Below are 12846 nucleotides of genomic sequence, written 5' to 3' on the forward strand. Positions count from 1 at the left end.
ATGATCCTGGAGTCTTGTCTCATTAGTACCCCTAGAGCTGTATCTTAGGCAGAATCCTCCTAATGAGACCCTTGTGATATTGTATCTAATTAGACTCCTAGGCAGAAACCTGCCCATGTGTTCTTTTTGAATGTAACTCTTGTTAGAAAGGAGTAATTAAGGTCCAGCCACCTTGGCTTATAGTGGTTCCACCATCAGGCATTGGTTAGCTCTCCACTCCTGTCCCCAGCTCTCCTGGCCCTGTGCCTTAACTTGAGATACTAATAACAACACTAACTAACCTAGACCCGATCTTACTGTGTTACAGGCACTGGGCTAATTGTTATACACACCTCATCACCTTTAACCTTCAATAGCCTTGTAGGGCTGTTCGACATTACTTCTAACTCATCTAAGGGAATGCCAAATTTCAAGGAAGTCTGAGTTTTAGCTACATAATCTTTAAGTCTGAGGTCTGCCTGAAACTACTACAACTGATGAAGTGTGACTTATTCCTGCATTAACCTGCAATCATGGAATTTCTGCAGAGGAGTTATATACATGACAATCCCGAAAAACCATTGGTGACACAGCAGATGTATCAACCTGCAAATCTGTTATAGGGGTTTGTTTGGGTTTTGTAAGGTGCTGAGATACAAGTTTCAAATAGATCCCATTAGTTGATTCAAATAGATTGTTATTTATATACTTTGTGTTTGCTTTCAGCCCACTTAGGATGGGTGGCTGAAACTTAATAAACATTTGTTGGATATAAAGAGCCCTTTATATCCAAGATGATGGATAGCTGAGCTTTCTCTGTTCCAACTTCTTACAATGGAGTTCATCTCTTTAGTACATAAAGTTTTCTTGCCAAGATCTTGCTAAACAAATTTCTTCTTAGCTTTTTTATCCCTCTACTTGTCTTTTCAATGGACCCAATACCACCTGTATATTTTTATTCTTCTTAGTTGAAACACATCAGAAATAATAATCTTGTGGCAATAATCTTGTGTTATGTGTATTAGCCAAGCTACCCCAAGTTGTGTGTGTGTGTATTTATGATTTCATGATTCTGGAAAATGTGCAACAGGCAGAAAAAGCCTGTTTTTTTTTCCTTTTACAAAAGGAAAAGGGAGTTAGAAATTTTGTACAATTGGAAGTAATGATAAATTCTGGAAGTTTTGAAGCTTGTATCTCCCTTTGGCTTTGGAATTAACTCATGTGAAACAAGGCTTGATGATTGATGGATTTATCTGTTGATGAACATATTCTAGAATGAATCACTTGCCTGCTAAAGGATGGTATCTGGCAGATAGGGGAAAGTGGCCATATTGGTGAGGCTTCTGTGTCTCATAGTGGCAGACTTTTCAATGGTGCTGTATGTTGGCAGGCAATCCAGACACCCAACACAGGAAAATGGAGGTGATTCAATTTCTGAATTCAAACTTTTTAATTCCCCAAATCTTCACTTTCTCAAAAAAACAGATGCTGAATTAGAGAAGGGGAAAATCTTTCTGTCATTTGTACAGTCCTGGGAGGGAATTCTAGTACAATAGGAAGGATTGTGTAATGAGAAAATGTGACAGGATTGAAAATGTGTGATAGGCCTCAGGAACTACCATGAAACCAGAAGTCTACTGCTGGGAATTCCTCCAATGAAATAAACACCTCTTTAAAATTTGTTAGTCCTTTTATGAAATAATACTGTGTAAAGTTGTTATATTCATTACAGTTCCTCAACAGGTGTGAGCAGACAGTTTCTGAGGTTGCCACACCTGTGTAGGGAAATGTATTTGCCTTGTAAGAAATGTTGATTTATTAAGTACCCTATTTGTACCCTAATTGATTTAACAAGTACCCTAATTTTGTCTCATTAGTAAACTGGTTTGACTGATGGTCCTTCTCCACACTACTTCAGTTTGTCTTCCAGAGAACCATATTATTTTCTTTTCTGGAAAATTTGTTATTACTAAAATATAAGATACACATAGAAAACTATTTATTTGCCTATTCTAAGGTAGTAAAGATGAGTTACTTTTAGCCTCTAGAAATTTTATTGTTTTCTGTTCATTTTTAGGTCTATTTGCTGTGTGTGTAAGAACTCCATATTTTTTCCTTATCATTTCTTGCTTCATTCTTGGACTTTTGCATTTCTGTCTTTTTTTTAAGAATCACATCAGTGTCTACAAAAAGCTTGTTGAGAATTATGATTGGAATGTTGCTGACTATAGATCACTTGGAGAGAATATGTATTTTATGATGTTGTGTTTTCCAACCCATGAGCAAGGATATTTTTATTTGGATATTATTTAATTTTTCTCATTTATATTCTTCTACAACTTTTAAAAAACTTTTAAATTTGTTCTCATTTATATGAGAGTATATATATATATATATATTTATATATCCATGACATTACTTTCTAATATAAATTATATATCTGCATAAATTACATATGTAAAAGCATAGTTTCTACTTCCTAGAAAATTTACCATTCCCATATTTTATATTATTACACTCTTTTTGTATACTACAATTACTGAAATATACTTAATATGCAGAAAAAAATATACATTTTAGATGTCCAGTGCTAAGAATTTAACAAAAAAAATATATATTTATTTATGAATATATATATTCATTTAAATGCCCATAATCAAGATAATGAATATTGCCAGACACTCAAAAGCCCCAACTATTTCCTGTACCCCCTTATGATCAAATTTCTTCCTCATCTCAGTCTGTCTGCTATGATTTTCATTGTTAACAGTTTGCCTTTTCCAGAATATTACTTAGAATCAAATTATAAAGGAGAATATTTTGTGCAGAACATCTTTCATTCATGTATGTAGTGTTTTGGGAACCATGCATACTGTTGCATGTATTACTAGTTCATTCTTGTTGTTGCAGACCAGTTAGGTTGTCTTAAGCATTGCAGTTGTTTTATCCACCCCCTGGTTGATAGACATTTTTCAGAAGTTTTGATGATTATGCCAGAAGCTGGTGTAAACATTCTGTAGAGGCCTTTGTTTAGACACGTGCTCTCATTTGTATTACAAAATACATATCTGACAAAGATCTCTTGTCCAGAATAAATAAAATGCTCACCACTCAATAATAAGAAAACAAACAGTTAAGTTTACAAACAAATGAAATGAACAGGCACTTCGAAGAAAATATGTGGACAGAAACAAGTGCTTGAAAAGATACACAATATTACTAGTGATTAGAAAAATGCAAATTATAACCATAAGTAGCAGCACACACTCGAATAGCTAAAAATAAAAAATAAAATGAAAAAAATCAAGTTCTTCTGAGGAGCGACAGCTACAAGAACTTTCGTGTATTATTGGTGGAAGTATAGAATAGTACAATTGGTTTGTTTTCATTTATTTTAATGAAATGATAACAGAAGCTATTATTGTTTGTTACAATTAAAATTCATCTTATTTATTTAATTAAATTATTTATTTTGGTGGTAATGGAAACTGAACCCTGTGGTGCTCTACCTCTGAGTCCCATCCCCAGTCCTGTTCTAATTTTTATTTTGAGACAGGGTCTTGCTAAGTTACCCAAGCTGGCCTCAAACTCATGATTTTCCTGCCTCAACCTCCCAAATAACTGGGTTTATAGGAGTGTTAATAATCATTTTCTTTGCCCACATGTAGAACTCTCATTGCTCCTTATTCCATTCTGCATTTTTTCGGGGAGTATTTTCCTTCTTTTTTTTTTAATGTTTTTAAAATTTTTTTGGATTCATTGTACACAAATGAGGCACCACTTTCTTTTCTCTAGTTGTACACAAAGTAGAGTCACACCATTTGTGAAATCATACATGAACATAGAATAATGATGTTTGTCTCATTCCGTTATCTTTCCTTCCCCCAGCCCCCTCCCCATCCCTCATTTCCCTCTGCACAATCCATTGTAAGAATGGAGGGATTCTTTACTTACCACCTAACCCCATTATGTATCATCATCTACTCATGAGAGAAATCATTTGGCCCTTGGTTTTTTGGGATTGGTTTATTTCATGCAGCATGATATTATCCAGTTCCATCCATTTGCCTGCAAATGCCATAATTTTATTCTTCTTTATGACTGAATAATATTCCATTATGTACTTATACCACAGTTTCTTTATCCATTCATCTGTTGAAGGGCATCTAGGTTGGTTCCACAATCTAGCTATTGGGAATTAAGCTGCTATAAACATTGATGTAGCTGCATCATTGTAGTATCATATTTTATGTCTTTTGGGAATAGGCCAAGGAGTGGGATAGCTGGGTCAAATGGTGGTTCCATTCCAAGTTTTCTAAGGAATTTCCATACTGCTTTCCAGAGTGACTTCACCAATTTGCAATCCCACCAGCAATGTATGAATGCACCTTTTTCCCTATATCCTTGCCAACACCTATTATTGCTTGTATTCTTGATAATAACCATTCTAATTGGGGTGAGATGAAATCTTAGGGTAGTTTTGACTTGGATTTCTCTTATTACTAGAGATGTTGAACATTTTTTCATATATCTGTTGATTGCCTGTAGATCTTCTTCTGTGAAGTGTGTGCTCGTTTCTTTAGCCCATTTGTTGACTGGGTTATTTGTATTCTTGGTGTAAAGATGGAATCTTAGGGTAGTTTTGATTTGCATTTCTTTTATTACTAAAGATGGTGAACATTTTTTCATATATCTGTTGATTGCTTGTAGATCTTCTTCTGTGAAATGTCTGTTCATATTCTTAGCCCATTTGTTGATTGGGATTGAATCTTGGTGTAGAGGTTTTTGAGTTCTTTATAGATTCTGGATATTAGTGCTCTATCTGAAGTATGAGTGTCAAAAATTTTCTTCCACTCCGTAGGCTCGCTCTTCACATTGCTGATAGTTTTCTTTGCTGAGAGAGAGCTATTTAGTTTGATCTATCCCAGTTATTGATTCTCGCTTTTTTTCTTGTGCTATGGAAGTCCTGTTAAGGAAGCCGACATGTTGAAGATTTGGACCTACTTCTTCTTCTACAAGATGCAGGGTCTCTGGTGAGATTCCAAGGTCCTTGACTCATTTTGTATTGATTTTTGTGCAGGATGAGAGATAGGGGTTTAGTTTTATTCTGCTGCATATGAATTTCCAGTTTTCCCAGCACCCTTTGTTGAAGAGGCTATCTTTTCTCCTGTGCATATTTTTGGCACCTTTGTCTAGTATGAGAAAACTATTGATTTGGGTTTGTGTCTGTGTCCTCCATTCTGTACCATTGATCTACCTGTATATTTTGGTGCCAATACCATGTCATTTTTGTTACTATTGCTTTGTAGTATAGTTGAAGTTCTGGTATTGTGATATCCCCTGCTTCATTCTTCCTGCTAAGGATTGCTTTAGCTATTCTGGGTTTCTTTTTCTTCCAGGTGAATTTCATGGTTGCTTGCTCTGTTTCTTTGAGGTACGTCATTGGAATTTTAATTGGAATTGCATTTAATCTGTACAGCACTTTTGGTAGTATGGCCATTTTGACAATATTAATTCTGCCTATCCAAGAACATGGGAGATCTTTCCATATTCAAAGATTTCTTTAATTTCTTTCTTTAGTGTTCTGTAGTTCTCATTGTAGAGGTCTTTCTGTCAGAAACATTTTACACAGCTCCTCAGAGCCAGTTGGACTTCAGAAAAGAAAATACAATTATAGGAGAGCCCTTATTTCTGCAGTGATATTTTTTCCAAAACTGTAGCAAGGTAAATGGTATTCGTTGGTTTTGAAACTTTGGAACATGCTTTTAGACAAAATTCACTGACAACTAACTGAATTCACATCAGAATAAAAAAGCCATGACCTTGATTATATGAAAGGAAATGAGAAATGACAAAATTGAGGAACAGGAGAAGAAATAGGTGGGGGCAGGGATGAAAGGCTGGAGGGGTGGGAAAGTGGGCATCAAGAAGTTCTTCTAAAGGAAAAAAAAAAAGATTCTTGATTTTTCAAATGCTGTGTTGTTTCATTCTTCAAAAATTACCAGTTGAGGAACTTAAAATGATGAATTAACCAAACTGCGAGTAGAAGAGGTATCGGGGAAATTTAGTGAAATCATCCTGTTTCACAGCAATCACTATTTAAACAATACTGATAGTTAATAAATCAATGAATAAAAATAAATATATGCAGTTCATACATATGAAATAAAAATAAAATTTACAAAAAAAAATTCAGAGTGACTGTCCATGCCTTGTTAACTGTGGACTAGAGTAAATGCAGAAAAAAATTTATTTATTTGCCCATGAACCTAGCTGAACTGTTAGAAGTTCTATCTTTTGTAAAAGAAAATTAGTGTAGTAATCTATAAAAGCAAATAAACTCCAGTCCAAAAGGCCCCATTTTAATGGCATATCCAACCTGAACTTTGAATAATTGGTTATATACTTTCCCTACCAAAGTTTACACCATCTTTGTTTTCTATTTTCCTTTAAAAGAGCACAGTGACTTGAAATGCACCCCTGAACTGAACTTGACTAAGGAGAGAGTGAGCTGGGCTGGAGCTGGGGTTCAGTGGCAGAGAGCTTACCTAGCACACATGAGACACTGGGTTCGCTCCCCAGCACCACATAAAAAAACCCTAAATAAACAAAATAAAGGTACAGAGAGAGAGAGGGAGACAGAGAGAGCTATCCAATGTCCAGTCCCTGATTTGTGAACCAGGTAAAGGACCTAGGAATTTAATTTTAGCCATTTTCCCAGGAATACCTGTTGATCTGCCACATGACCATGGCCACTCTGAACAAGTCAGGTGAGGACAGATGAGGCTGTAACAACAAGGAGACCCAAAAATGCATCATGGCTGTACTGCAGAGGATATTAACAATGTCCAGATAATAGTGCTGGCCCAGAAATCCCCAGGGGGACCCATTGCACACAGGGCAGACCAGGCTGCAGTTGTCCCATCAGGGGCTGGTGTTTCCACTCTCAGGTCTCTTTCTTGGTCTTTCCTGTATTCCTAAGTAGCCCTCATTCAGTGAAATGTCTACACTCAGTCTATACTGGCCACCTGAGAATGTGACTCCAACTGTAGCAGTTCCTTAAAACTCACCCTCGAATCTCTGAATCACCCAGGCAACCCCAATAAGGGGGAGTCAGGACATTTCCAAATAGGACACATCCAAGATGGCCCCCAATATACCAGTACAGTAGAACAGTCACCATGATGCTACTATGCTAGGGGACACTTATCTCCACATGAGGTTCTGAAGCAGCATTTTGGACAGATTAAGAACAGACAAGTTCACCTCTGTTTCCCTCCATTTCAAATGGGCTGAATGGAATGCAAGATAAAAATAATGGGAAATGTCATTAATTTCATACTTAGTGTCAAATTGACAACCTACAGATCTTACACATCCATCATTCCATACTTTTTAATTGAGATACATTTAGGATAGTTTACTAGCTCCTAGTGTAGGAATATTGGGCTATTTTCCAAGAAAGCCAAAGCTTTCTTGAAATCAATCTACCAAAGGAGATTTAAGTAAATAAACAAACTAATGAAATTTATCTCTATTGCTGATTTAAGGTCAAAAGTGTTCATTGAAACACACAGAAACACATGGACACTATCATTTTCTCCATTAATTTAACAAATAGATTAAATTGAAAATGGCCCAGGAATGAACCACATAAAATGCTTGGGAGATCCACCTGTTGACTCTGTACTCACGACTGACAAGAGGGCATGGAAGTGCACACCTCTCTGCAAGCTAGCTCCAGCCCGGTAAACATGGATTCTGTCTAAGTGAGCATTCAAAGATGGCTGCTGTCCTCCCCCACAAAGCAATCCTCCTGTGGAAGGTATCTTATAGTTGGGAAATGGAGAGTTGGCAGAGGAAGAGGATGGAAAGCTAATACTGGGCTTTTTGTTCCAGTGTGTCATCCAGCTCTGTTCCTTGCAGTGTGGGAGGAGACACCACTGGGATGAGTGGGATGACACCTTGGGAACAGTCATGGCTGTTTCCCTGGTAGCCTCTCCTTCCAGCCATCCAGAGGCTTCCCCTCAGGCCACCCCTCCCTGGACCTCTCTGGCAGACTTCAGGGTCCCCCTGACTTGGTCCCCTCCTTAGGATCCTAAACTGGAGATAACTGCCTGGAGTGACAGATTAAATATGCCATGATGTCCACCATCATAAGCTGGTGTGACATGCTTTGATCAAATGGACCACAGCAGAGGTGGCACTGTGGAGCTGTGAATCTAGGTGTCCAGAGATCGCCCAGCTTCTGCTCTTTCTTGGAAGGTCGTTGCTCTGTGGAGGGCCTGTGAATGGAAGCTTGGGGAGAGAGAGAGGCCCAGCTGTCCTGCACTCAGACAAATATATCTGTGAAGACACCCTGGACCAGACTGCCTGGACCCACCCACTAATATGTAAGATTCTAGCCCACGCCAGGCAGAGCAAGGAAAACCATCCTAGCTGAGCCCTGCCCTCATGGACAACCCAGTCCTGGAAACACCTGCCTGTGCCCACTTAGTGGGGCTCTGGGCAGCCTTCCAGCTCCCCTCTGCTGACTATTGCCCTCCAACACCAGGTTGGGGCTGCAGAAGGAGCCCTGAGGCTGGGGTTGGGGCGGTGGGGCAGAGTTCCTAGCCTCACAGCACAGCAGGAGGCTTACAGACCTGAACAGACCTGGATGTGGAGGCCCAACCTCCACTTGGCTTGGGCAAGTTGGTGGCAGCAATCCAAGAGAGAGAGATGGACTCAAGCACAGGGCATCCTTGGACTGACTCCTTGAAGGACAGTGGGCAGGACACATGGGTTTTTGTGAATGGCCTGATTCTTCTGCCTTTTGACCATGGTCAAAGAACAACCATGGAGCAACTAACTGCCAGGACACCTTTCCTCTGAGTGTAGCTTTGAGAAGGCCAAGGCTCCTCCAGTCAAGCATCCCCTCCCAACCAGATCGAGGGAAGAGCGGTCCCACCAGATAATTTTCCACTGCCTGAGGGGAACCTACATATTTCAGGCAGGAGACAGTCCCCACTCTCCACTGAGAGCATCCAGAACAAATGTCAGTTGTGCAATCTACAGAGGCAAAGTAACTGTACCTGTTATAATTAATGTTATTGGTATAATTAACATATAATAAAGATTTTACTTGTATTTTTGGATTTATGTGTGTTCGTGTACATACACACATACACACACATTTGTAACATGACAACTTCATTTTTGCTGACATTTCTCAATTTTGTCTTCTTTCAGGGCCTTTTCTTTAGTCATGACCCCAGACTCCAAGGCCTCCAGGTCCATCTCTCTTGTATTAGCTGCACTCCAATGTGGTGCCTACTATTTCTAGTTCAACTTCTCATTCACTGTACAGATTTCCATGCAGGTGTCCCCAGGTGCAGCCAGGCTGAAATGTTTGCAAATCCCCCAGGCCTTCCAGAGCTGTCTCTAGATGGTTGTCATTTCCCTCTCATGCTCATGGTCAAATCTTTCTCATCCTAAAATACTCCTACCTGAGTCCATTCCCACTTCCTATTCCTGCCTTCTCTCTCTTCTTCCATAAACAGCTAAACTTCTTAAATTATTCTCTACTGACTCTACTTCCTTACCCAACTGTCACTCACACCTGGGGAAAGAATGACTTCTTCTGTTTATCACACAGTCATCCTTTCTCAGTTTGGGAACATTCTCAGATTCGAGCTACATGGCCCCTCATCTTGGTCCAATGAACTGGGAGAGACCTGTCCTGCTGTGGCCTTCCTATCAATCTCAGACCAGACCTCTCACCCAGAGGAACAAGGGGCCCAGCCAGGCAAATCAATACCTGAGTCCACAGAAGTAGAGTCATATGATTGGCCAGTCTGTGGATGGAAGGCAGGGTCACGGGCTTTGGAGCCCTTCTGGAATCACATGACAATAGAGATCAACCAAGGCTTTAATCCATGGAGATGTCTGCCTTTCATGACTCCAAGAAGCTCCTAAGTTTCACCACAGGTAGTAAAGATCCAATTAGACACCTGAAATTCTCGGCCAATGATTGTCATTTGGCATATTTTTATGCCAAGACAAAGAACACAGAGAACCTCAGATGTTCCCAGAAAAACTCCAGGACTGGTTGAGCTCAATAAAAGCCAGAAGGACCATCTAGTGACCACTGATCAGACACAGTGACACTGGTCATACACAACAGTTCCAAAGCAACAGGCCTCTCTTCTGGACCTCCACCCCTTCCTGCTCAGGGTTCACTCTGACTTGGGTCCCTAGAGCCTCAGGGGACACAGGGAACATTCTCTCGCCCCACACTCTCACCTGAAGAGGCTCCTTACCACTCTAGCCAGTCCTGAGATGATCCTTGTGTGGTTGGTGGCACTGATAGGTAGTCCAGCACAAACAGGTGCACCCCTGCCAAAATCCTGGGCAGCACAGGCCCATAGGGGTGATGTGGTGTGTCCTGGGCCACCACTGACTCAGGGATTGAAATGAGGCAGGGACAGACAGCTTCTGATGAGGCTGCTCCTCACTTGGTGGATGTCATTTGGCTTCTGTCTTTCATTGCTGTCCCCTGGATAGGCCACTCTCCTAAACAGAGAATGAAGTTCTTAGCCAGTGAGCATCTCCAAGACCAAGAGGAAAACGTAAAATCCAGCAGATTTTTGCTGTTGGATTTTTTTAAAAATTGTCTTTGAAACTATGATCCACCAAAAACAAAATAAGTACTTGAATCTTTACATTTTTTTAAAAGAAAATTATGTGCCTGTTTAGCAGACATCACCTTCTGCTGACAAGCCAGGTTCAATTTTCACCTAAAATTGTGGACCCAAGATGTGGAACTCTAGGCCTCTTGGAAGTAAGATTGAACTGGAAGCTTCATTGTTCATTCTCTTGAGCACAAATAAAATTCCTCACGTTGAAGTTCTTATCCATGAGAATCCATTTAGACCAAGAGATGCTTAAAAACCACCATGCCACTGCTGATACTTTCTAGCCCCCAAATCACCTAGGACAGAAGGCAGCAGCTGCTATGCATCACCCTGGAAGCTGAGACCCCACATCTCAGGGAGGCGCTCAGGTCAAAGGCGCCCCTGGGTCTGAGGCTGCTGGAAGTATGCAGGTGATGGTTGCATGGCTGCCTGTGGTCAAGCAGCATCTTGTAATTCCATTAGGGTGTTACATTCAAATGCAGAATTAGCTGATGCCTATGCAGAATTATGTTAAACATGGACCAGACTGAAAATCAATATTCTGCTTAAGTAACTGGTCTTCCAGTAATTTAATGAAGCAAAATTGAGGTTGCTGCGCCGCCGCCGCCTGAGTCAGTCCGCGCTCTTCTTGGCTCTTTTAGCAGCAGCAGCCGCCACGCCCTGTGATCACTGCCTTCACTTCCTCTTTTTCTTCTTCCTGCCGAGCTGCCTGCCTCTTGGCGCTATGACTGTCGTCTCTGTCCCGCAGCGGGAGCCGTTCCTCCTGGGCAGCCGTCTTGCTCCGCTTGGCTTTTCCACCCGCGGTTACTTTGGGGCCCTCCCGATGGTGACTAAGGCACCGCCGCCTTTACCCCGGATTCCAGACCCCCGGGCACTGCCCCCAACCCTTTTCCTCCTTCACTACGGGGAGATGGCCCCTGTCTGACTCCCCAGCCTCGCGCTCCAGCAGCTCTGTCCAATTGTAGCCTGGCCGCTGCGGGAGGCACCCGGCGCGCAGCGCCTAAGAAGCGGCGAAAAAAGAAGGTACGACGAGCCAGCCCCGGGGGGCAGCTACCCAGTCGCTTCCACCAGTACCAGCAGCACCGGCCGAACCTGGAGGGCGGCCAGAGCCCAGCGATTGGTCGAAGCGGAGCGCAGGAGGTCCCGGGCCGGCCACCGTCTTGGTCTCGGGTCCTGCAGCCGCAACCCGAACTGAGGAAGCGATCAGAGTCTCTGGGCCGCTGCAGCCCGCGGTATCCGGCCAACCCCCGCTGAAAAAACAGGTTTTAAAATCAAAGATGGGAAAATCGGAGCACAGGTCAGCGTGGGAGTGTGGATGAAAGTAACACTGCTCCCAGGGCAACAGAGGGGTGGCATAGAGGCATCCAGAAACCACTGTTGGGAGGAGAACCAGTAAGCACTCTGCACAAAGTGACATCTCAGCAGATCTGTGATTTCTGGTACAAAGGTATTTTTGTCCTATGACAGCTAAGCATGCTGTCAAATAAACAGAATTGTACTGAGATGTGATACCCTGTAAATACATAATATGTTTTATGGAAACATATATGTTTTATAGAAACATAGAGAAGAGAATAAAATCAAAGATTAAAATATACGACTTAAATACATGGATGTGTCTGTTTATTAAATGAGCTAAACCAAGGGCATTCTGAATGTTTCTTTGTTAAATAAAATCTATTTTCTAATTAGGAAAGTAATAATCTTGCTAATAACAGCAAACTAAGTGGTTTTTTTTTTCTTTCTTTCTAATTTCAGTTTATTTCTGCTGATGTGGCTTTTAAGGAAATATACCAACACACAAAATGGAGGAAGAATTTCAGGGTACATATGAAAGGAACTGTCCTGAAGCTATTAAATTTTGTGCATAATATTTTATTCAAGGTGATTGAAGGGGATGGTGGTGAGGCAGCCAAAGGCAGGTGAAGCAGCATAGACAGCAAAAGTCCCCAGGGAGGGCTGTGTGGGGGTGGCGGGGTGCTTTGTTTTTGTTTTTCGTATTTCCTGATAAATGTTGTAGATCATTAGCAATCACTTCTTAGTCCGCTTCACAATGGGCAGCAAGCTGGACCAAGGCTCTGTTCTGCTGTGCTGGCTGTGGCTTATCACTCTTTCTCAGATGGCAAGACCCCTATTGTGGCTGTTCTTGGCTATGGGCCTGGAAGACACCTACAAGGACAGCCCAATCCCTGTG

At 41.2% G+C, this 12846-nt stretch overlaps 1 pseudogene across 1 annotated transcript; it reads left to right on the forward strand.

Annotated features, from left to right (window-relative positions):
• Nucleotides 1–11338: 11338 nt before the first annotated feature.
• Nucleotides 11339–11938, forward strand: LOC306652308 (proline-rich nuclear receptor coactivator 1-like; annotated as a pseudogene). Its single transcript has one exon. The product of its transcript is annotated as a proline-rich nuclear receptor coactivator 1-like (transcript).
• Nucleotides 11939–12846: the final 908 nt, after the last annotated feature.

This window comes from Sciurus vulgaris, assembly GCF_902686455.1.
Source record: "Sciurus vulgaris genome assembly, contig: HiC_scaffold_177_arrow_ctg1, whole genome shotgun sequence".
In the NCBI taxonomy this organism is placed as follows: Eukaryota; Metazoa; Chordata; class Mammalia; order Rodentia; family Sciuridae; genus Sciurus; species Sciurus vulgaris.